General features: G+C 39.5%; 1 non-coding gene across 1 annotated transcript; it reads left to right on the top strand.

The window, feature by feature from the left end:
• The first annotated feature begins 14,814 nt into the window (after positions 1–14,814).
• Positions 14,815–14,958, top strand: LOC115869001. The gene has a single exon (XR_004045927.1). It is a non-coding gene; the product is annotated as a small nucleolar RNA SNORA48 (small nucleolar RNA).
• The last annotated feature ends 11,985 nt before the right edge of the window (positions 14,959–26,943 follow it).

Here is a 26,943-nt window from a genome sequence, read left to right as displayed (position 1 = left end):
GGCCAGTCTCTGGGAAGGACATCATGATTGGTAAGGTAGAGGGGCAGTGAGATGACACAGTGGCTACAACAACGGGCATAAGAGCGATTGTGAGTATGGCACAGGACCGGGCAGTGTTTTATTTTGTTGTGCACACACATACAGTTGATTATGGATCAGAACCAACTCCATGACAAACAACAAATGATGTTGGTAGGTGTTATCCGGTTAGGAGCATGCCAAGTGCTTACACAATGCAAGCTATGACCATCTCCTTAGGGTGTCTCTTGGGTCCTTTTATAGTGAAAATATTTCACTATAGCATATTTTTTAATATTGAAAATAGAAAATCCTAGAAAAATAGAAAATCAACAATTTGGACTAAATTTGGTGTGTCCACATGACACCACACAAGAATTGAATGGGCTTACATCTACATAAAACAAAATCAAACAAACAAAGTAAACCCTCTGTCTCAATGCATGCACATACTGCCACATCTCGGACTTCCATACATGATAATGGTTTGGAGGTGGCATTACTATTCGTTTTCCCCTCTACATGTCTTCCATGCATTTCAAGTTGAACGAACTAAACATTTATTATTTATTTGGAAAGAATGTTTAAAACTTGGAAAATAGGACTGATGATCTTATCTTTCACCCCAGCTTAGGTTTCTCTTTGTTTTTGAGTCCTGCTGGTTGAACCACCATTCACTCCGTGTGGTCACTTAGAAACCAAGGGCTCACCTGTGTGTGTCAACACAACCTCTCCAGGTCCTTACTCCCATTGCTTCTATTGCGGTAGCTTGCCTTTATTCTCACCTGTCCTCTTTAACCTAATGTCATAGCCTTACATACTTCAAGCTCTTAAGATTTATTTGGTGGACAATTCTCAAAGAATGTTCCTTCTAATTAGTCTTTACTTGCTCCATCTCATATTCTCATCCTAAGAGTCAAATATGATCATGTTAAAAGCCAAAATAGTTACCATTAAGTCTATTCTGGCCAACATGTGTTTCAGGATAAAAATGTGCTTCTTCAGGTTTTTAATACTTGGGACCTTTTGAAAGCAGGACACCAGGCCATTCTTCCAAAGTGCTTCCAGGTAGATTTGAATGAATAACATTTTAGTTACAGTTGAGTGCTCACCTCTACATACCACCAAGAGACTCCAATCCCATCATAATCCCTTGTTATAAGCTCATTGATTACTCTTGCCCACTAAATAAAGTATGACCACCTGGGCTGGTTACACTAAATGATTCACTAATTGGGTACATGTTTGGCCTTTATTTTAGGCTTGGTTCTCTGCAGAAGCAAAATCAGTGGTAATTATATGTGTATATCCAGAAAGACTGGCTCACAGAGTTGTAGAAGTAAGTACCCAGTTTGTCTGTCAGATCTTACACTGGAGGCTATTCATTACTCAAGTGGCTGCCTAGGGTTTGGAATCTGGGAATCCAGGAAACTGAGACGTCGGGGAGGCAGAGATCAATCGACAAATCAGATGTCATGGCAGGGTGTGGGTTGCTCCTAGGATTGACAGACAATATTACAAGTAACCAGAACACATTCCAAGAGACCAGATACAAGATCCAGGCCAGCAGGAAAGAGAGAGAGAGAGAGAGAGAGAGAGAGAGAGAGAGAGAGAGAGAGAGAGAGAGAGAAGCAGTTCTCAGGCCTCGCTACATCACTGAGGATACGGATCCAGCCAATTTGATGTAAAACTTAACTATTATAGCTTTGAATACTGTACTTCAGCCATCTACTGTGTTTTATATTGAATTTTAAAATGTGAAATTCCTTGGGGTAAAGTATTGCTATTATTCAGTTTCACTACTGTATGAAATAGCCTCTTAGTCTTTTTATTCCCACCTCCTCCTTGCCATTTTATACATCGACACCCAGTGTTTGCTTCTCCTGGCCTTCTTATATCTGACTGTCCTGTATGTTTCACTTTCTTGTGTACCCTGATGACTTGTTTGAAAGGCCTATAAACAAATCATGACTATTTATATATTCAATTTTAAATAGAGTTCTGAGTCCCCATGTTAGGGCAGGAGTATACAGTATAGTGAGAGTATGGTGATGTGTTAGATAGAGGAAGGCTGTGCTCTCTTAGAGTTAAGAACTGGGAGAAGGGGAGATGGCGCAGAAACAAACAGTATGCTGTGATCTATGATAGGTCTTCAAAAAGTCTGTGGAACAGTTTCATTCGTATATTTCCATTGTTTAAAATCCATTCTGCTAAGAACTTTTTTGAAACCCCTCCCTCATACGCCATCTAGCAAATCATCAGAAAAGTAGGAGAGCGTATCGCCGATGTGACACGGTACTTTAGGTAAGGTGTTCAAGGCTGGGCTCTCTGAGCAGGTGACATGAAGTCAAACCTAAAGAGTGCGAATAAGCCAATCAACTTAGGGCGAAAGCATGTAAACTAACAAGACATATAGGCTCTCAAAAGAAAAGGCCATATGGAAACATGATAATCATAATCATAATATTTAATAATAAGGGTTCCTGGGGGTGGGGAGGGAGGGAATAAAGGGGAGCTGATATTAAAGAGTTCCCCCCCCAAAAAAATGTTTTTAAACTGATAGTGGCAGCAATTGTACAATTATGCTTTATCTACTTGAATTATGGATTGTTATAATACCTGAAAGAGCTCCCAACACAATGATGAATAAAAAAGAAAAGGCCAGTCTGGTAGCAGCCCATTGGAGATGGAGCATGGAAGAAAAAGCTGAAGAGGGAGGCGGGGTCTTTTAGGCTTTGGGAGAATGAGGATTTTATTAAAGTAATGGAACATTACCACGGGGATTAGAAAAAGAGTAATCTCTTGATTTTTTTATTTAAAACATCTCTGTGGCTCTTTTGTAAGTTGAGGGTTGGAAGAGCCATCAGTAGAATGCACATTATAGGAAAACCGTCATTAGCATTGTAGAGAGAACATGACATCTTACGCTGTAGAGAGGTGACATTGATTGGAGAGGCTTGAATCTAATTTGAATAGCTACCTAAAATAGCAATGACAAGGTCTGGAGATAAACCTGATTGTGAGGGCAAGACTCCTGGCATGGGGCTCCATGCTGGCTGGTGGGATTGCTATTGACTGCAAGAAGGTTGTAGACTTACCATACATACTCGAGTATAAGTTGAGTTTTTCAGCACATTTTTATTGCAGTTTTTGTGGTAAAATTAGGTGCTTGGCTAATATTTGGGTCAGCTTATACTTGAGTATATATGGTGTCTGTTCTTCTGACTGTTTTCAACTTGACTAATAATGTCCAAAAATATCCAGGTACACACACACACACACACACCCCATAGCAAAATCCCAAACCAGTTGCCTGTGAGTTCACTCCAGTTTATTGAAACTCCATGGGTTGCAGCATAGAGCAGTGCTTCAAAGATTTTCTAGGTTGTACCTTTCCAAAATGGAGACCTGCATTTGCAGTGAATTGTTTGGACTGCTAACCACATGGTTAGTTGATTCAAACCCGCCAATTAACTCACAGGAGAAAGATGATGCTATCTGTTCCCATAGAGATTTCCAATCCTAGAAACGCTATGGAGGAGCTCTACTCTGTCCTCCAGGGTGACTGGGGGTCACAATCAACTCCAAGTCAGTGGGTTTTGTTGTTGTTGTTAGAGCTTCCAGAAGCAAGCTGGCAGGTATATCTTTCAGAGCACCTCAGTTGGGGTACAATGTCAACTTTGGGTTAGCAGCTGGATTGCCCATTGAGTTGTGAACCCCAAGGCCAACAGGTTGAACCCCCAAGTTGACACAAGATAGAACAATGAGATTTTCAGCACCCAGGAAGATTGATAGCCTTGGCAGCCCAAAGAGTCAGGTCATTCAGAGTGGACTTGATGGCAGTGTATTTGGTTTGGTTCAAGTGAAGGACTTCACCATTCGTTCCAACTGTGGGCTCCTTAGTAGTTTCTATATTGCAATTCTGTAGTTTTTTTTATTAGGGCCAATACATTTCAGTTTGATGATCTTCCACCTAGGAGCTCAGCCATGGATGGTCAAACCAAAGTAGTTCTCTGATTATTGAGCACCCCCTCCCCTCCTCTTCAATCTCCATGGAGCTACTTCTCTAACTTAAACAATGGTCACATTACTGTCTTTTGTATCAGCATCTAGCAAAAAATCTGAGAGTTCATAAGGTCTCTGGGACATTTGTTAAATTAACACATGTACAAGTCAGTCAGAGCAGCCCTGGTGGCCCAGTGGTAAAATCACCAGTTAACTCAATATGCTTAGTTTATGAGCCAACAATTGCATTTGCCAAGCTAATATATTTTCAAGTTCAAGAATTAATTTGGATCTTGCTAAATGGGGGTAACTGAACTTGCTGTACCCAGATGATACAAACAACCTTAACCCGAGGTCCTGCTTAAATAGACCACAGAATGAGGGTTACAGATTTCAAAAGCCTTGGGGAGAAGGAAGGTCCTTGTCCAAACCCCTAGGCAAATGCACTTCGTGTATGCTTTCAAGTGTATTTTCTCATTTCCATACTTAATTAACCTTCTAAGGTAAGTTAATTAAGGCAGGTCTTTGTCCCCTTTTGTTCGAGGACCCTGAGAACTGGGGAAGTAAAGCTACTTGTCCAAAGCCACACACTTGTTGGGCGAGAGAACCAAGCACAGGGCCTGTACTTTGTACCTTTGGGGCTGTGTTCTTTGTATTCTGCCCTGAATTTATTTCCTCTCAGATACATAAATTTCAAGGCGCTTCAGTGGTCATCAGAACCACCTTTGTGATTTGGATTTATGTCTTTAACAAAATCGCTTCAAATCAATCTCTTAGCTTTGTAAGACTGTTTTTTGCACCACCACCCCTTGAGTAGGTCATGACTCTCGCTTTTCCTTAAAAAAGTTTAAAAATCAAACTGTAAATATCCAAATTAATTGATATTTTTATGAGAAGTAAGCCACTGAGCACCTATTGCCAGCAGTCTGATTTAAGAAACAGAACAGCTGTCTTCATTCCTTCTGGGTCCTGAATTTTCATACCTTTCTCTTCCTTCTGTTCTTTGTTCAGCAAATCCTTCAGCCCAGGGGTTTGGGGAGACTAACAGAGTTGAACTTTATCACCAAGTGATTCTACATCACTGTAAAACGAACACACATCTTGACATTCATAATGATTACCAGTCAGATTTTGCGCACTTCGCCAGTAAGGAGAGACAGTCATAGAACAGCACCAGAGAGGGAGAGACATTACTTTAGGGCCCAAGTCTGCAGGATAAACCCTTAGACAAGAGAGTTCACGGGCTGGATTTATTTCTAATCCTTCTGGCTGTTTTATAGGTCACTGATTTAGCACTCCACCGCATTCTGCTTTATTTTCTCCATCTTATCTCCCATGATACTATTTATTAAGGGAGATGTCAGGTCTCTGCTTGTCTCCTTCAAAATGAAACAGGAACATTTCAGAAAGGACTACATGCACGGAAATGCCCAAACAAAACATATTTCCTTTTATCTGGAATAATCATGCTATTCATTAGCAATCATAATTGTACTTCCTACCAGTCAACCTATAAAATATCAGTGTCAGATGATGTTCCTAGCAGAGACTACGGAGGAGCGCATTAATTTTTAGATAAGTGAGTTTGAGGTCACATCCATTTCTGATGAGGAACGAGGCCGAGATCATATCTGGTTTTGATGAGTTTTTAGAAGCGCAGATCGTGACCCGACGCAATGCGTAGTCGATCTTCAGAATTCACTGTGGTCTGATTTTACTTGTCCTTGAGGACAGTCATTAGCCTGAGCTCACGCTATTGGAATTTGGTTTTCAGGATAGGGCAAAGTTTTCCTGCCATAATTGCTTCCATCTGCTACAGGAACACATGTGTTCCTGCAATAAAAATTTCTAAAACTCTCCAAACTCCACATGCTCGCTTCTGACTGGGTTCTGGCTGTATTGATGTTTCACCTGCATCCCGTCTGGGTGGGAATCTGTCTTGCAGCTGGCGGCAGCTCAGGGGGTGAGGGTAGCAGGGGGAAAGCCCGATGTGTGCTGTAAGAGTCCAGGGGCAAATGGAACACAGATACGTGCCTGGAAGACCAAAAACTGATGGTCATGTGTGTTACAGCATACACGCTGCTCATGTCTCAGTTCATTCCAGTGATTTCTTCGCTAATCAATTTTAGCTGATTTATTTTAAATGACACATGTCATCTCAGAGTCTATTCTTACTGTAAAAGTTTCTAGCGGCACCAGAAAAAGGAAATGTCCCGCTCGGTACACCACAGCTTCCCTCTACCCAACTAATAAATGAGACATCATTTTGTGGGGGGAGGGGGTGTTTTCAGAGAGCTGGAATTTCCCCTCGCTAAAAAAACAAACATATTTCTTATTCTGCATCGGGGTAGATATTCACAGACCTCCAAAACGTCTCTACTGGAAGGAGCTCAGGAAAAATGACTTCGTGAAGTCATCTCAAATCCCCCATGAAAAATGCTTTCTGAGAACCCAAACTGTGAGGGGTGCGAGGGACAAAAGGCCTAAGGTTGGACCAACCCCTTTATGTGAAATCCCAGAAGGCACTGCTTAGTGTTCATTTGGGCTACATCCCTTGTTCCCTAAGTTGTTTTTGTCTTGTTCTGTTGTTTTTGTTTGTTTGTATTTTTGGAAAAGTAGCCCCCTCTTGTTTATTATTCCCCTCAAAGGTTCTAAAGGACCCTAACCCACAAATCCAGACTTTTGCAACACTGGACCACAGGTGAGAGGCCAGCAGGTGAGGCAGGAGACATGGCTCTGCGCACGGACTCTTCAGGTGGGGTCTGGTAGGCAAGCTGGCGATAGGTAGTGGCTGTGTGGGTCCAGGCTGCTGCTGCAGCTCAGCAGGCAGAGCTGAGTAAACCCTGCTCCCTTCTTGCTCATTTCCCCTTACTCTGCCCCTGCTGCCCCACCCCCAGCCCACCCCAGTGAACGTTAGTGCCACTTGCCCGTTCCTCTGCCTCCACTCGCAACCCGAGCAGCAGCAGTGGCAGTAATGAGGAGAACCAGCAGCGGGCTCCCATAAAGTTTTAATACGATGTTCACACTATGTTCAAATCGCCTAACATCCTATTTCGTGGAATGTATGTCATGGCTGCTACACAATACATATGTGTATGTAGACTAGGCAAGTGTACAGAGAGTAAAGTGTCTATTAGTTACAGGGAGTGAGCACAATTCTGTGAAGGGTAATCGAACAATTTGAAAATGAATAACCGTGAGGGTCAAACAACATGGTGAATAGAATCACTGAATTGTGCATGTGAAGGATGCCGACGTGGAAAATACTCTGTACATTGATGCTAATCACACTGAAAAAGGAAAGGGAAACGATTCAATATGATGCTCCTGGTGTACCTGATGCCACATCCTTATGAAGTCCACATTTCACTTCGAATGTGCTCGAGAGGAGTGTCTCGGTAGTGTTGCTTCAAGGGAGAAGCATTTGGCTAGTTTGGGTTTTTTAAGCAAAGTATCTCTCACTGTGGTGGGAGTAAATTGAACCTGGAGTGAACCTTCCAAATTGTATCCGGGCTTAGGGATGCCATAGTGTTGGCCTTGTTGACTGGGATTCTCTTGAGGGTACAGATGAGAGATCAGCAGTGTAGAATCTGTCACTCGATGCCTCTGAAACTGTGGTTAATAAGCACATGACCTCCTTTACCAATGTATTTCATGTGTATTCTTATGATGTATGCATTTGCTGTGCATGTATCATCATATTTTTGCTAATATGTTTTTAATGTATGAGTCATAAATATACCGCATGGGATTTTAGTATAATTTAGTGTGTTTGTGTGTTCTCACATCAGTTTCTACACATGCAAACATTCCTTCCGAAGGTAAAAAGTTCAATGTCCAGGGTTGCTAGTTTAGGTTGTGAGATTTGTTTGTCTCCTCTGATGAATGCTTTGTCTGAAAGATACCATTCACTTGGACATATTCTGGGTCTCCTGGCAGAATGCTTAAGGTAGAGGGGGAGGACCCAGAGGCAGAAAGGGAGGCCAGCGTGTTGTAAGGACCCAGAAGAAAAATGGCAAGAGACAGAATCCCACATGCTAAAGAGGGTCAAAGAGGTCAATGAATCCATCCTTTGTACATCAATCCTTGCCTTGGACAAGACCACTCCTAAACCACAGAAGACATGACTGTCAAGCCCATACTAAAATGTCTCAGGAGACATGCCCTCCCTCTGTAACTCATTCAGAATCTAATAAACCTGCCAGAGAGTCCTCTGCATGCCTTGCCCATGCCATCTATTACTTTCCTTCCAGAAATTTCAGAATCACGAGCACCTCTCTCAATAGCATCTCTGATTGCAACACTGAACCATTAAAGGATTAGTAGGTCTCTTTTTTTCTCCTTAGATTGTACTATGTAAAATTTCTCCTGTTTTCTCTTACATTTTACTATGTAATATATGATGTGTATGTATATGGGTGAAGAGGCAAAATAATTACATAAGTGGACATAACTCACTGCTTGAGTTAAGAACTAGTTGTGTATAGCAGCCTCTTGCATATCCATATTAAAGCTCAGAACTTCGCTCCCAGAGGTAATTATTGCTCTGAATTTTCATTATTTTTAATTTTATCTTTCCTACATGTTATGTGTATGTATATGTTTTATTTTCCTGGTGTTAGTATAGCAGAAATAGCACAAACAAGTAACTTTAAAGAACAGATTTTATCTTCATACATTTCTGTAGGCTAAAGGTACAAACCAGGGTCTCTGTTGTGCTGATTCTACTTTTTAGGTACTCTTGGGTCTTTTTACAACTCAGATTAGGTTTAAGAACCTACTGGTATGACCTCAAATGAATAGCTGATGACATTACATTGAATTATTGAGAGTGACTACAGTCCATTCGATTACATTCACAGGTATAGAACTTAGCATCCCAAGGTATATTGGGGAGGGGTGGGGAGATATTTCAATATATAACCTAGAGTAGTGTTTTCAATTGTTTGGTTTGTTCTTTATTTTTCTTTTTAAACTGATATTATAAGTATTAATTCGTGACTCGCTGCTATCTTTCAAGGTATTATTTCTAAAATACATTGATGTTGTTGCAGTGGTTTGTGTATTTTTTGTCTGAATATATCACAATTTAATTATCTGATTTTCTATTGAAGATTTCAATTGTTTCAAGTGTATTGCTGTCATAAGCAATGTTGCTTTGAACTTTCTTGGAATGATTGTACTTATTTCCACAAGAATATATGCAGAGGTTTCTCTAGAACAATGTTTTTCAAACCACGAGAACATATTATCATTAGATCATGGGAGCAAATGGAATGGCCATTGTTGTTGTTAGGTGCCATCAAGTCAGTTCTAACACTTAGCAACCCTCTGCACAATCGACTGAAACACTGCAGGGCCCTGTGTCATCAGCCCATGGTTGCAGTGCCAATCCTTCTCACTGAGGGCCTGCCCCTCCTTCGCTGCCCCTCCACTTTACCAAACATGACGTCCTTCTCCAGAGAATGACCAGATCCAGAAACAAACAAAACAAAAACAACTGAACAGAAATACCAGTACAGTGGAACCCCAGACCTCGACACTAATCCATTCTAGAAGGAGCGTTGAGAGGCAATGCAGTTGAGTTCTGAATCAATTTTTCCCATAAGAAATAACTGAAAACGGATGAACCCATTCTCGACCACCAAGTTTTACCCTAACCTTGCCTTTTTTACACAAATCATCACACGGAAATTCCAAGGTACATACGTTCAAAGTTAAATCATATAATTTAAATAAGAAACACAACATTTACAAAGGCTTTAATAACTACAGGAAGGCCCATACCTTGAGACGGGTGAGGCTCTGGGTCTGCGGACACAGATGTGGAGAGGAGGGATGGAGAGAGAGTCACTGTTGGGATGGGGATCAACTGGTGGCCGCTTCTCAGGAGTTGTTTTCCCTTCTTTGCCTTGTTTCTCTCCAACCCGGCTGGCTTTTTTAAAAAAAAAAAAAAAAAAATCTGTCGAATGTGGTCAGCTATTGGCGTCTCGTTAACTGTTTCTGAAAGGGTTTACTAATGATCATCAGCAATAGCGTTAACACGGTGAATCAGTTTCTTATCGCGATGATTCTTTTCAAAAAACTCTTTCTTAGGACCCATGTTCTTTATCTAAAAACAGTACAAAAAGCCACAAAAACTAAGAAAAGTATAGCAAAATACTTGGACCGCAGCTGCAAAAGGTTTAAACCACATTTACTATCAAGGCCAATTAACGCTAAGTGCCTGAAACACGAACAGCTTTTGTTTACAAAAATCACATGCACTTACAAAAATCACGTGTGTCGGGTGGGATTCTGATGTTTTGTTTGAGCTCAGATGCAAAACTTTCTGGACATTTCGCTTCGAAATCCGATTATGTCGAGTCCTAATGCAGTCGAGTACCGGGGTTCTAATGTATAAAGCTATTCGTAATACCTGTTTCCAGTTTTATATTTGCTTGTTTTGAATATATTGGCTAAAAAAGCGAAAAATACTTTACATTGACGTCATGATTGAGAAGGTTTGGAAGCTCTATTGCTCAAGCATAGTGTCGCTCTGCGCAAGAACTGACTGACACCTAACAACAGCGAAGTCTTAACAAAGGAGGGACAACGTGGGTCTTAAACCGTCCACAAATTCAACCTCAGAAGAGAATGAGAAATGGATTTCCAAAGTGGCTGTACCCAGTTACATTCCTCAGAGCAGCAGAGTTGGAATTGATTTGATGGCAGAGAGATCTTGGTTTTCATAGCAGTCGAGGGTGTTTCCACAGCCTTGCCTGTGCTTGCTAGGACATTTCAGTGGACTTAAATATAATGTTTCTTTGATTACTGATTAGATTGAACATCATTTTATTTACTTGCTAGTTATTCATCTCTCATAAAATGCTTAATATATTTTGTGGATTTTCTGTATGTGTGTATATCTTTTTCTTATTGTCTTGATGCAAATTCTGTCTTTTCATTTTATTTTAATTTTTCCTTTTCTTAAAGTAGTGTTGTGGCATATAGTTTACATATCATGCAATGTAATCGTTCAATCACATTAAGAGCTGTGCAACCATCTCTACCATCAACTGCAGATCATTTTCTTCTTTCTAGTATTCATTGCTGTTAGCTCCCCATTTCCCCTCCGGTCTCCCCTCCCATGCCCCCAGGTAATTATTTATCTAGTTCCTGCCTCTGTAGAGTCACCTATTCTGGATGTCATATACAGAAAAATCATACAAAGCAAAAACAGGAAGCAAACAACAATGACAAAACAAAACCATGAGAAATCTCAAGTGAAAAAACCCCAGAAAATATTAAAAACGGAAACAACTTAAAAATGGGCCCAAAAGGGAGGTCAAATGGCAAGGTGTTACATTTTAGCCTAACTGTCTCGGCCGTAATCAATCTTACAAGTCTGTCTGTCCCATAGCAAGGCCATTCCCATCCTAGACCATGGTTAGAGGGAATTCACCAGCAGCTTAATCCATGTGGGGTGGACCCTGAAAATGGAGGTTGGCCTTTCACAATCCTTCATAGCCTTCTGCAAAGAAGGTGTTCAGAATTTAACCCGACACTATTCCCTCCTTCAGATTTGGATTACATTATTTACATTGATTCAAATTCTTTATATGTGATAAGGAATAATCATTTATTGGTTATACTTGGGCAAACATTTCCCCCCATTTTGTAATTATTTTATTAATTTTCTTTATAGAGTCTTTAAAAATATTCATGTGTATGGTTTAGTAGCCTGTTTATTACTGAGCATCCTAACAGAAACATTTTCTCATATGTAAATGTTACTTGAAAAATATATGTATTGAGTCCATCATATGACTGAATTACTATATCCAGTTGCTGAAAAATTTTGTAGTTCCAATATTTCCTATTTTTAACACAAGATTGTAATGAACACTCTCACACACAAATTAATATTTATTGATGGGATTATTGGATCAAGTAATATAAACATATTAACACTATATATAGAGTGTTTTGATAAACAGAAAATGTACATTGTAGTGTAGTCATCAATTTTAAGTTTAATACTTTGTAGTCTTCAGTATAATTTTCTGAACTCCAATATATCCATAAGTTATTCTACTAATGGTTTTAAAGGTTTAATTTGAAAGTGCAATATTAGGGAGGGGTCGGAGGACATTGTATTTCACGTGGGTGTTCTGTTGTCCTAGTGCCCTTTGGATAGGACCGTTCTTTACTCATTGATCTGCGATGACACTTTGTAAAGGTATCTAGTTTCTACGTATGCAAGAGTCTTGAGTTATCTGTTTTATTAGCCAATTAATTTAAACCATACCAATAAGAAGTCTGGCAGTTCTGAGAGTTAGGCATTGGGTTGCTCCCCTCAAGATCAGTGGTTCAAACCCACTAGTCACACCTGGTATAGAGATAAGGATGAGTGTTCCTGTAAAGGTTTACAATCTCACAAATCCTACAAATCCTACATTTCTGACTCAGAAATCCATAAGTCAGAATTCATTTAATGGCAGGGAGTGAGCCATCCCAATGGAGCCCTGGTGATCGTGTTAAATCACTTGACTGCAAACCAAAAGGTTCGAGGTTCAAACCACAGGAGAAATACATGACAGTCTGTTTTTGTAGACTTTTTAGCCTTGGCAAGTTTATGGACAGTTCTATTTGTCCAATAGAGTCTCTCTGTGTTGGAGTCAATTCGATGGCACTGGATTTGGCTTGGGAAGCCACCCCAAACCAAACAACAACGATGGCAGCAAAACACCAGTTGCTGTGAAGTTGATCCTGAGTCATGGTGATCCTAGGTTTTAGAGTGGAACTGTGTTCCATAGGCCTTTCAATCAGGGACCATAATCTTCAGAAGTAGATTGGCGAGCTTTGCTTCCAAGAAACCTCTGGGTGGACCCAAATTGCCATCCATTCTTAGCAACCCAACATTTTACCATTTGCACCTCTTAAGAACTCCCTAAGCCATACCACATTGTGTTAATTACTGTAGCCCAATGTTTCTCATTTAGGCCGTCCTTGGCATTTAGGGCAGTGTTATTTCAGGCTTTATCATATGGAACTGTTTCATACATTGCAAGATGTTAAATTCCCACTCCCTAGTCATTGTAACTACCAAAACCACACTCACTATTCTTCAAACACCCACTGATACTCGGGCTAATTGAAAACCCTTTCTGTGTGACTTTATAACAGATGTAGATAGCTGGTAGAATATGAACTTTAAATTTTTAAAAAGGTTTACTTAAATTGCATTATTCAATTTACTTTATCTTGTGTTTTTTTTTTCTTCTTTCATCTCTGATCTTATGTCTGGAAACCTTTTCATTTCTTGTGAATTATTTCAAGTATAATTTAAAATAAATCTGTTCAGGATTGAGGAAATGCCAAAGAGGTCACAGTTTACCTCTGCCAGCTACATCAGGGCAAAGGAGGATCCAAGTTCACATCAACCAAGGCCAATTCCATGGGGCAGAGATCAGACTTGCCTTCACATTTCAATTTTTTTTACCCCATTCTAACACTAGGTGCCCCACCCATAGCACTCTATTTCTATGTTGAGGTCAATAGTCCATTGTAACGGTCACTCAGAACTCACAAACAATACTCATGATTTTGAAACTTATTAGGGAAGCTAACAGGACAGGATCAGAAATGCTAGGGATACAATTCTTTTGTCCAGCAACATCTCTTCTCACTCTGCCCACAGATTTGACTTTTGGCCTTTGGCCTGCTTAGGGAAGTGTTTCAAAACCCTTTTACACTGATAAATGTCTAAAGGGCACCCCAAGCTGCAAGTCAGCTTCTTGACTGAGACGCACCCCCTTACTCATCCGCTGAGTGAGAAAGCCTGTTGATGTGCCTCATGGTCCCTGTGCCACTGCTTCTGCTGCCGCCGCCACTTTTTATTCAAGAATCTGAGATTATAGGTTCCTATAGCTGAGATGGCTTGTTTTATATCAACCAGGATGGCAGAACTGTCTAAATTGCTCATTAAAGGCCCATATAATCTATTTGCGTGACCCCACCTAATCATTTTTTGGGAGTTACAAAGACCAAGGATAAATGAGACATACCGACCAATTCAACTTTGCCACTGGAGTACGTGCTCACAGGTTGTTTGTCTCTCCCTGAGAATGTCTTTTTAAAATCTTTTATCAATACAAAAACCAAATTGTGCCAGCTATTTCCATAAGTTAAAAAACAACACTCAGTTCCCGAGTTGCTGTTGAGAAGTAGTACATTGATTTATTTGTGCTTCCTTTGTTTTATTATTTATTTCGCTTTAAAGAACTTCCCTCTGCCTTTGGTATTCTAATGCTTCACTACAGTGTATCTGGGAGAATTTGCTTGTATATGCCTTTAGTGAACTTTCTGTTCTTTGATTCTCTAGAGACATGGCTTTTATTTTTTCTAAATACAATTTTTTAAAATTACTACTGTTTAGTTTCTATTCATTTTTTTCTTATTTTGAAACTCAGACTATTTATCATTCTCTCCCCCCATCCTTAAAATTTTATTTCATTTTTCTGCTCCTTCTATCTCTATGCAATATTTTATTACTATCTCTGCAGGAAGGCCAGAGCTACTAGATGGGTCTGAACCACCCACCTTTCTGCTAATCCTTAGTGCTTAACTGTTGCACCACCAGGGATCCTGAAGGAGCTCTATTATTATTTTTATGTAACTATTATATCTTTTTGTCAATGCTTACACTTTTAATTTCTAAGAGCTCTAGTTTTATCTTTGGTTCTTTTATAAACCTACCAAGTTACTTTTTAAAAAGTATCCCATATTTGTTTATTTAAAACATTACACTTTCCCTGGCTATGGGCAAAGAGACACCTGATTGGTGGTGGTGCTCTTATATCAGTCAGGGACAGAGCCGACTTGAAGTCCTTTGTTCATCCTAGCTTGATGCCTAGATTGTGGCCAGAGCTGTTTCATGCCTAGGGCACATTTAAAAACAAACAAACAAACAAACAAAAACATTACACTTGTTTAAGACTTTACACATATTCTAGCTCTCATATTTCCATTATCAGAAGTATTTGAGACTCTACTCTCCTGTCATGACTGTTGGCTCTCACTTGCAGTGACTTATTTTCTTGTGCCATTGATGAAGGCGCCAATGATTGCTTTTTTCACTGCTTGGTTTTAGTGGAAGCACAGATTGCAAATAACTTTAGGATTGGTCTGTCTTTTAGCTAATTTGAATCTTAAATCACATCAAGTTTTAACAAGTCTGTGGGTCTGAGTGGGATGATTTTATCTACAAATAATTTATGTCCTTATCTGTTGCTCTTGAGTTAATTATTCTGACTCTTAGCAACCCGGTCAAAGGGCTGCTGGCATGGTAGGATCATCCTCACTGACTCAAGCTCTTGGGATCAGCATCTTTTCTTTAGGGGACCCAGGTCTAGTTTCTGATGGGTATTTGTATTGGTCCTACATAACTTTTATATTTATACCAATTCCTTTTTTGATCCCTATTTTCATTTGATTGTTCCTTTCAAAATGATTATTTGATGCGTTTTTCCACTATTTGATCCAAGGAAATAGTAAACATATGCTTGTTGTACATTATCATTGCAGAGCCATTTAGAGGGCAAGTCTGGCACATTATGAAAGGCAAATTTGAATTATCTTTCTGTCATTTCATCACTGCTATCTTTCTTCTTGTCAAATTTAATAAAAGTATAAAGGAATATCATGTTTCCCTTTACTTTTCATTTTACATGCATGCTGAATATTCAGTGTTGATTTTTCCATTTATTCAATTAAACATGTTAGTAAAATTGCTAAACATCATTTAAGATGAAGATCTGAGATTTAGATAAACAATTTTCATTTATATAGTTCAATTATGTTTATCATAAACTATGTTTCAGAGGTCTTTTTGGAAAAATGGTTTTATTAAAAAAGATTTTATCACATTTATATGAGTCAGAGCATAGGGATTACACATCATTAAAGCACATACAGGGGGTTAAATTCAATAAAACAGAGGTAAACCCATGTGGGGATTTCCTAAAACTAAAACATTATTTTAAAAAGTAGTGTCCAATCAGTTTTTGAATTTAGAACATAACAGATAGCTCAGTCCTAGGGAATTTTTGGTGTATTTATTTGTTAGGCGAGGATCCCTGATTGCATAGTGGATAAAGTACTCAGCTACTAACCCAGACCATGGCACTGTGAACTCTCCAGGTGAGAATCCTATGTGACAATGCTACTCTGTTCTATAGGGTCCACAGAAGTTGGAATCACCTCCACTACAGGTGATCTTGTTTAATGGTTCGAATGCAAGGTATAACTACTATTGAGTGCAAATATGTATTTTGTAAGACTGCTAGTAAAATCCTAGGACATTGGGTCTTAGTGCATTGACTTTTCCATTAAAAACAAACTCATAATGACAAATGGCATAAGACATGCTGTACCTTCTATTTTGTGCATAGATAAAAAGGCTGTGTACCCAGGCAGGGCACTGTATATGCAAATAATTCAGCCATGATCAAATAGGAAATCTAACTTTGGGGGGTTTAATTCTAAAACTAATTGACCTCCAAAGTCCATGGAATATTTTGAAAGGGATCTTTGATGATCATTAACTTTGTGAAGTAATTATTGTCTTCTGTGTACTTGGATTTAAATAATTGTTTTCATATTCGTGTGAATGAACAATACCAATTGCAAATAGGGCCATTAGAACATTTGAGATTAGTCTGATTGAGACCATTCGGTCTACTTCCTGATCACTACATGTGGCTGTGCTAAGACTTGTTCATGTTCCCAGGGTATTCAGTTCACTTTGACTCTAATGGTGTGATCAAGATTGTTCACATCTAGCATACAGATGGAGAATTTACTATTTCCCATAAAAGATAGCACTTTTAGACATCGATTAATTCAATTCTTTGCAATGAGCATTCAGTGTCTGAAAATTCTTTCCCTTTCTTAAACTCAATGAAACTATGTTTTAGTTGGGGGGTTCAGAAGACAAAGGTCCTTTTAGAAAATGGAGGCTGATGAAGGTTACCACTTCCTTAACATTTTATTGACATCATCAGAGGACACCGTCTCCAACAATAATGGCAGTCTGAATATCTGCTATGAGTTTATACCTGACATATAATATCATCCCTATTTTACAGAAACTAATAGAGGTGATTTAGAATTAGGATGCACTATCCTGTTGAATAGAATTGAATCACCTTTCTCCTACCACCTACTGTGTGCCTTTTCTGTACCTGGAACTTTTGTATCTCCTCACCCACAGGTCTCTACCAAGTTAGCCCAGCAGAGTGCAGATAGCATAGAGAGTCTTAGCAGGCTCATAGGCAGGCTAAGACTTTTCAGAGATTATGAAAAAAAAATTATGTAGCGATGGCATTTGACCTCCCTTGATTTTACAAGTGGAAATGAGAATCAAACTCCTCATCAGCCCAAGGCCCTATGAGGCCGAGGTCAAGCATACCTCCACCCTCCAACTTTCTTTACCAATTTCTGAAACCAATTTCTCCCCACACAGCATTCTCTACTTCTTAGCTGGATCTGATAGTTGCTGGCAATGACCACACAAAACTCGCAGACCATACTCACAGTTATGGGCTTTACGAAGAAAGTTACTATTCGGCATCAGAAATACTTGAGATCCATATCAACATATATCAATATATCTATTTCAGTCAGGACAGAGTCTTCCTAGCCATGCCTGCAGGCACGCCTCTCTCTACTCCTTGAACTATCAGCCATGCAGCCCCTTGGCCCTGCTCAGAAATATTACAGACCTTTCAGTACTACTGATAAGTGGTCAAATAAATGTACACCACCCTGCCATAACCCTCAGCCCCAAGACACTTATCTTTAGCTTTGTGGGTCAACAAACCTAGCTCTCCCAATTAGAGTACCTGGAAGTACCCCCACTCCATCAGGTATCCTCTTACCCAAAATCACTCACTTCTGCAGGCCAGTAAACCTAACACTATCTTATGTTCTGACTTGCAGTTTTGCTGCTACTGCTCCTTGATGTCAGAGTCCAAAAAACGTTTTTCACTCCTAACTCTTCTTCCTTGAGGATGGTGAGGCCCTCGTGGCTTCTAGTTTCTAAGATGGCTCATATTAAACTAAGTAGGATGGTGGCCTTCAGTATGGATTGCAACTCAATGTAAAGAAAACAATTTTCACAACTGAACCAATAGGTAACATCATGGAAATGGAGAGGTTGAAGTTGTCAAGGATTTCATCTTTCTTAGATCCACAGTCAATGCTCCTGGAAGCAGCAGTCAAGAGTTTAAATGACACAAGACATCTTTGGATTATTGAAAGGCAAGAATGCCTTTCTGAGGACTACGGTAGCCTGACATGTGTCATGGTATTTTTCAATTGCCTCATACACATGGGAAAGTTGGACATTGAATAAGGAAGACAGAAGAATCAATGCATTTGAATTACGGTGTTGGCAAAAAAAATATTGAAAGAACCATGGACTGCCAGAAGAGCAAATAAATCTGTTTGTGAAGAAGGATGGCCAGGATGCTCTATAGAGACAAGGATGGCAAGACTTCATCTCATGTACTTTGGACATATTGTCGGGAGAGACCAGTGTCTGAAGAAAGACACCGTGCTTGATAAAGTCGAGGGGCAATGGAAAAGGAGAAGCCCTTGATAAAATGGATTGACACTGTGGTGGCAACAATGGGCTCTATCTAACATAGCAACAATTGTGAGGTTGGTGCAGGACTGGGCAGCGCTTCGTTCTGTTGTACAGAGGGTTGCTATGAGTCAGAACGGACTGCACAGTCCCCAACAACACCTACAGGATGGGAAAGGTGAGCAATCTTCATTTCTAGAGTTCCAAGTTTTTCCAATCAAAATCAACCCTGTTCACAACACTCACGATTGAATCATTGAATCCTACCAGCCTCGTTGCCCACCTTCTCTTACCCAGAATCATCAGGTAAAAGAGGAAATTCACCCAATCTGTGTGATCCCACACAGTCTAAGGTAGAAGAGCCATAACAAAGAAATATTCTTGGTTGTGATATTTTTTATCCGATTCTGAAAGAAAATTCAGAGAGAACATCTCAGTTTTCTGATGCACAGCATCAGTTTCTCTGATGCAGAGCATTATTGTAATAAGCATCTTTGTGATCAGGATTTTTTGTTGTTGTTGTTTTGTTTGTTTGGCCTCCCAAGATTGGATCCAGATTATCTCCTCCCTCAGAGTTACTAGTGAAGTCTGACTTTCTCAGAGAAAATAACAGAGGCAGCTTCCAAACTACCTTGGCATCCCCTCCCATGCTTATTCAGTTTCTCATGTACCCTGGGGCTGCCTACAATGCCTACCGCATCACATTATAATCCAACCCAGAATCATGAGAGGAATTTAGTAGTAAAAGTTTTCATTGCAGGAATTTGGTTCTGTTTTTCTGGAGATTAAAATGAATGTAAAATTATTCTTTTCAAGTAGCATAGCAGCTATCGCTCTTCAATTAAATTTCTTTTTTGTCATTGATAAATGGTGATTCATTGACATATGTGCATATATGTATACGTATTTATATATCTTTATATGTATGTATGTAAAAACTAATACATTTATTTGTAATATGAGTCCAGAAGAATATGCTGTCACTGTCCTTGGTCCTTAAAAATATCTTATCAGAACAAAGAGACTATAGTGCCCTCATTATGTATCAACATTTTTCCATTTCCTTAAAGATAGGGGCTTTATATAGAAGTGGTTTGAAGGTCTAGTAGATATTTGTACTAAAATGGGTAGTTGGATTGAAAATCTTTATGTTTGCTTGTTATTTTAGGTTATATGCATAAGTATATGGGTATAAAGCCACTGGATTCTGACTTACAGCTATGTACTCAATCCTAATCCATATAACCCTATAAGGCAGAACAGAACTGCCCCTTAGGGTTTCTGAGGCTGTAAATCTTTATGGAAGTAGAAAGCCTAATCTCTCTCCCACGGCCTTTGTGGTTAGTAGTCCACGGTATGCCACCAGAGCTCACACTTGGACAGAGTGTATTAGTGGCTTCAGTCAAAGAGCAGATACCAGATATCTGTTTAGAATATCCTAAGTGCTATTCCTGTGCATAGACAGCCAAATTAGACCTCATACCTAGATGCCAGTTTTCAATGTTCCTGCATTTATGTTATAAAAGTCTGTTTGGACACGAAGCCTCTTGCAGGAAACAAGCGGCACCTTCCAAAAAGAACATTTTCTCATAAGAACTTGAGACCTGCAACCTAACAGCAATAGGGATCAGGGGACAGAAAATTCAAAAGTGGATTGACACTTAATACATTCAAGTTTCAAAAAGAATCACACCTTCAGAAGAAAACATATGAGTAGCGTCACATTTAAAAAAATGGCATTTTGCTCTATTTCCTCATCATCACACATCAGTAGCTGAACACCAGCGTGATGGTGTTGGTTAATTCTTTGGGTGTGACATAAGTAGTTAAATTTCTCATAGGATACAAAAAGGACAAATTGATCAGCAAGTTGAATTTTGTTACTTCATTGTGATAAAATGTATATAGCCTTAACTTTGCCATTTTAAACAATTAAGTGCACAATTCAGTGATAGTGATAGTATCACAGTATCGGGCAGCCATAACCACTATTTCCAAAATGTTCACATTTCCCAAACAAGCTCTGCAACCATTAAGCCGTATCTCTTTATACCTTCTTCCCCTGCTGAATACTAATGCTACTTTTCTCTCTACACATTTCTCTATTCTCTCTATATAGCATGGGTCATATAACACAAAGAGTTTTAAGTTTCATCCATGGCATAGGATATACCACATCTCTCTGTTATTGTTAGCATTAAGTTGCACCCAGCCCATTCAAGTTCCTCGTGCCCCTGTGTACAAGCGAAGAAAATGCTGGCCCATCCTTCGCCATCCTCAGCATTGTGTGTTTGGGCCCATAGCTGCAACCATTGTGTTAGCCATCTTGTGGAGGGTCCACCACTTTTTGCTGACCCTCTACTTTACCAAGCTTGATGCCCTTCTTCAGGGACTGTTCGTTCCTTATAACAGGTCCGAAATAAGAGGGGCAACGTTTTACTATCTCTACTTCCAAGGAGAAATTCAGCCACATGTCTCAGTATATATTTGTTCATTCTTCTGGAAGGCTGAGGAACACTCAGCCTTCCTCAGTAACACCATACCTCAAATGCATCATTGTTCATTTCCCCCCCACGTTCTTGTGTTTTTTCTTAGTCAGTGCCAACTTCCACTTAGACATGAAGTGATTGAAAATGCCAGAGGTGGAGGATGAAGGCACCACCCTTTCTCGTTCACACTTGTCAGAGGCTTTTTGCAGCAAACTTCCCCAATGCCATGCAATATGGCATTTGAATTTTTTGACTGCTGCTTCCCGAAGAATGACTTGTGGGTTCAAATAAAATGAAGTATTTGACAATTCAGTCTCATCTCCTGGTCCAGTCTGGAGTGTGGTTGTGTTCCTCATGGTGACACACATTGCACACTGATGGCCGTGTAGTCTTTGGTCGACATCAGCATGTGCTGAAAGTGCTCTTTGCTTTCACCAGCTGGGTGTCATCGGCATATGAACAGTGGTTTCTGAGCCTTGCTGTATATATATATATATCCAGGAGCAGAATTCATGAGCCATGTGATAATTTAACTCCTGATTTAACTGTTTGAGGATCGGCCAAACTGTCTCCGACAGTGGCGTTTCGTAACCTTAAAGGCAATGAACAACTGATGGCAATCCTGGTAGATCTGAAAGAGGAAAACTTGGCTTTCTGCTCGCATAAGGAGCCACAGGCTCTGCAGTCTGGGGAGCCCAAAGGCACAGCTGTACTCCGTCCGCTAGGAGCACTCAGTCTGCATTAACTCAGTGGCCGTGAGTTTGGTTTTTGGTTTGAGTAGGTCTGAGGTAATACATTTTCTATTTTGATTTATATTTTCCTAATGGTGCTGAATACATTTTAATGTGATTATTGACAATTTTTATAACTTCTTAGGAGATATGTCTATTAAAGACATTTGTATAATTTTAAACTTTTTCGTTTTGTGTTTGCTTTTCAAAAAGTAGGAGTTCTTTACCTATTCTGGACCTTAGAGCCTCATAACATATATGGTTTAGAAATATTTTCTTCCATTCTGCAGTTTCTTATTTTCCCTTTCTTGATAATATCCTGTGGTACACAAAAGTTTTTCATTTTGATGAAGTCCAATTTATCAATTTTTCCCTTTTATTGTGCATATGTATTTTTATGTAATTGTGTTTTCTGTGTATAGGTAAACATACATATATTTAAATAAACCATGTTGACAAGTAATCATCAATAACCTTCTTACATTGTTAAATAACCTTAGATTTCAAAGCCAAGAAATAATCACAGGTGAAATTTGGTACTTCCGTGCCAAATATCAATTATTAGTAACTGAATGATCTAATTTTGTTTCTCAATATGCTTTTGAGAAAAATGCCACAATCCCTCAATGTCTTATGCCGGCTCTGGTTTTAGTAATTATGCCATAAAGCTTCTATTGCAGCACACACTTTCTTACTCTGTTTCCTTCAGGTCTTTGATTCATTGAACTGAGGAGATATCATTGTTCTGGTCCCATGAATCTTTCTGCTACACATCATTCCATTTAAGTTATAAGATAGTAGATGTCCAGCTACACACACGCACACAGGTAGGTCGACCTTGCTCCCTGCCCCAAGAGCGTGTAAAATAACGCAATCGTCTACCAATGATCTCTCCCCGTTAGCACAGAGTAATTTCTTTTCCGTCACTCTTCTTTTCCCTAAGTCCCCAGTTCCTTCAGAGCCTGAGCTAGTATAAGAAGTAATTTGCATTTAAACGTTTAAGATCACTTTCAAACATTGGAGTCACATTTCAGTTCTTTAGTAATCCAAACTTTTCCAGAGGATTTTCTAATACAGTAAATTAGCGAAGATACGGTGTTTAAGGAGAAGTGACTTGCTGTTTCTGCCTACCTGAAGTAAGAACACACCCTTTCTAAGATTTGACAGTTAGAAAGCTTTCACTGCAGAGATACATTGTTTGAGTTGCTTTCTCTTTGCCATTTTGACTTTACAATGTCACATGCTAGCCACCAATCAGTCAGGAGTGAGCTTATGAGAGCGCACCTCACGTTCAGCCGAGCCGTTCTGCATGTCTCTGCCGCAAGTAGACAGCAGGCTTTCTCCAACTACGTCCGTCTTCCCGGACTCCACAGGTGTCCTTGGGAAAACAGGTCATCAAGGAAACTCTCTGTTCACACCAGTGATCCTGACATGATCCTTGCCTACATTAGAATGTCCATCTTGATTGAGAAAATAAAATCAGAGGTAGGAAAGTAGAAAGGCTTTTTCTCCATTTCCCTCGAAGGTCAAATTTTCGGTCTCTAATTTGGCTTCTGTTCCATTCCCATATTCTTAAACAATTCACACATTTCATAATTCCCTGTTTTCCCCTGGGCTATTTATCCTCCATTGATACTCAGTCATTTCTATGACTTGCTGCAACTTCACCGATACTGTCCTTCTCAAAGTCTTGAACAACACTAACGTGGCCCGATCCAAGAGCAGTCTTGTCCTCATCAATTCAGTCTACTTCATATTCTCCGTGACGGAAGGAATTTTCTAGTTTTATCCCTTAAATACTCTCCTTGCATGGATTCTCTGGCTTCATACCCTTCGGGTGTCTATTTCCTAGGTAACTAGTTCCTTATTCCCTACACATGGGGGGAGTACTTCTTTTAAACAGAAAGAAATCCTGGAGGTGTTATAAAGTCAGCAGTTCAATCCCAGCAGCCGCTCCTCTGGAGAAAGAGGAAGCTATCTGGTTCAGTAAAGATGGACCATCTCAGAAACTCTCTCTCGGTTGCTAAGTCAAACTCCCTGGCAGTGGGGAGGTGGATTCCTTCAAACAGCTGTAAATATTAGTGTTCATTTGGTGTGACTCTGAGGCCTCTTCTCTAATTACTCTAGTTACCTTCTAGTTGATCACACCGAGTCCCACAGCTTTCAAAGCCATCTCGATGGTGACCACTCACATATTAATAGGTCCAGCCTGGAGGGCTCCTCATCTATTCAACCGCCTTTCACCTGCCTTTAGAAAGGTGACTCTCAGGCATCTCAAGTTCAACTCATCCACAGAGAACTCTTGCTTTTCCCAATAAGCCCTCTTTTGTCCAGCTTCTTTTCTTGAATAAATGGCAATATTATCTACTCGTTTTCTCTAGCCAGAAGCCTAAAAAACATTTACAATTATTTATTTTTCCTCAACGCATCCTATACAGTCTACCTCTTCATCTTAGCATGTACCCTTTCACATACACGTGATTGTTATCTGCTCCAGGCTCCCCTTGTCCAGGTTTTAGTCTTTGCTGGCACCGTTACTTCAATTGCCACTTAGGGTTTCTTCTTTTTCCTGTTGTTTGCCCACAAACCTTCTGCTACAGTTTCATTTGCAACCAAAGATGAGTTTATCTCACCCTCAGCCCAAGCCCATCACTGAGTAATCCTCATAATCAAGTCCAGAATGATTCTTGAGGAGTGCTCTTGCTCCATGCCTTCCCTGCACCATGATCACTCAAGCTTTTCTAGGGGGCCATGGAGGGGACTGAGGTCGAGGTCCAACATAAATATTGCCTCCTCAGAAAGTACAGTGCCCTTAATCTTTAGCTCAGTCCACTCTTTGGTGATTAGAAGTTATAACAAATGTTATTAAAGATACATTTTTAAGGTACTTTGGACAATTTGTTGTTTCACTGGATGATAAGCCCACTGTGCACATGTCAATCACATGTACTTTACATCTCACCAGGCAATTCGTGGCTCAAGTCAGTGCTCAGCAAATAATTGTTGACTAAATGAATTCAATGCAAGGTGCTTATAATAAAAATAATTTTCCCACACTGCACATTATGATATTGGGTTGCTAATTGGACTTCTAAATATAGAGCAAATAAATCATGTAAAGTAAGCCATGTGGGAAAATAAATAGTTCTTGGAGAATCAGAACTTTGAATTAATATAGTTTCTAGGTCCCAGTTTTTGATCCAGGGCAGCATTCATGTAAGCTTTTGTTATGAACTATGCCAAAAATCTGATCCTGACTCAACTAGCTGTATTCCATCCGAAGGCACTACTAGACACACTGCACAAAATGAACATGCACGTTGCTACAGGTTTGCTGGAATTATACTGTTACTCACAGTAGTAACTACTGTCATCGACACAAGAAAAGACTCCTCAAGCTTTGAAGGACTTTATCAACTACTAAGGGATCAGCGCTTTCAGAATCCAGGTGCTACGGTGGAAATGGAAATTTACATGTAATCCTTTTATTCAAGTATTTCCCCCTTAATCGTGATATCATGGAAACAATTGTCCTCTTGAATACAAGATGTAGATTATATTTATGTCTAGGATTGATAACATATGAAGGAGCTTCCAAAGGTTTGTGGAAAAATGTAATGAAAATATAAGGAAAAATTGTGCATGGATTTTGTGACACCGCCTCATATATTCTAAATTTCCTTTTTCAGACAACCAGAGGAAAAGAAGAATCAATGTTAAAACCTACAAAAATTAATTTATCTCAGACAATAGAGATAAATTTATCTACAACAGAAGAAAATAAAGCTGAAAAAAGATAAAAATCAACAAAAGCAAATCGAAATCAGTGGTTTTCAAACTTTTTTTTAACTGTAGAATGCTTTCATCAAACAAATTCCATATGTGTTGCTGGCTCTATTTATGTCTATACAAGATACACATACATTTCCTGTGAGCATAAGACTGAGTTGGTTGACAAACAAATGGACAACAACCAAACGGATTTGGTTGACAAACAAGAGGAATCAGGTCCTCTTGACCCCCTCCTTACTTCCATGAATGGCAGTCTTTGAGGCGCACGGTTAACCATTACAGTCTTTTAAAGCATCCAGTTAGGTCCTCTTGCTTTAAGGTATGCATTTATGCATCAGATGAGCTTCTCTCCTTTTCATCTAGTACCAAGACAAAAATAAAGAAATAAACCCAGTGCCGTGGGGTCATAGGGGCCCTATAGAACAGAGTAGGACCTCCCCAACAGGTCTTCAAAGCTGTAGATCTTCACAGAAGCAGGTTGCCATGTGTTTTTCCATGGTGGCCGATTGGTTCAAACCACTGATCTTCCAGTTGGCAGCGCAATGTTTGCTCCTCTGTACCCCGAGACTCTTCGCATCCAACACCGCATGAGCTATGAACCAAACTTGAGGAATTTGAGAAATGATCATGAAAACCATTTTCTGTGTTTTGTGTTTCACACAAGGGAACCCGTAATGCTACAAGTCATTTGAAAATCACTGATCTAAGTATTAGAAAAAGACACCTGCGACCTTATATTGACTAGGCTTGTCAAAGGCATTGAATATGTTCTGCCATTTCCCATTCAGCAGGCATTGCTAATTAATCATGACTCTCTTCCTTGCTGTGTTTGGACAGTGCTTTGGAATTCCCCTGGACACACCATACTAGGTAGCCATTACCAATGAATCAGAATTAAAATACAAGTTGAAACCAAACGGCCATCCAGCCAGATGTGGGAAGTATTTAAGGTGATTGAAAAGCTGGGTAAAGAAGTAAAGGTTATATAATGAAATCAATCCTCTAGTCAATCCTCCGATTTCCCCACTTCAGAGATTATAACTACAGCAAATACCCATAAGCAAAATGTAAAATATTTGGTAATTTGAAATTAAACATTTTTCAACATGAAAATAAAGGTGCCTTGAGAAAAAGAGATCAAAATTAAAAGAGCTCTATGAAGTAGCTGATTCTTTCATTGTATTTGTAAATAGTATGAAGCCTATGATCACATAAATATATACATAACAGTAGCTCAATAAAGGTCTAATAGAGGGAGCAATACCTTCTGGCCCTATCA

This window comes from Echinops telfairi, unplaced genomic scaffold, assembly GCF_000313985.2.
Source record: "Echinops telfairi isolate 266 unplaced genomic scaffold, ASM31398v2 ScPeMD7_1;HRSCAF=3_0, whole genome shotgun sequence".
NCBI lineage: Eukaryota > Metazoa > Chordata > Mammalia > Afrosoricida > Tenrecidae > Echinops > Echinops telfairi.
The sequence above is the reverse complement of the archived record's forward strand: the minus strand, read 5'-3'. Positions and strand labels throughout refer to the sequence as shown.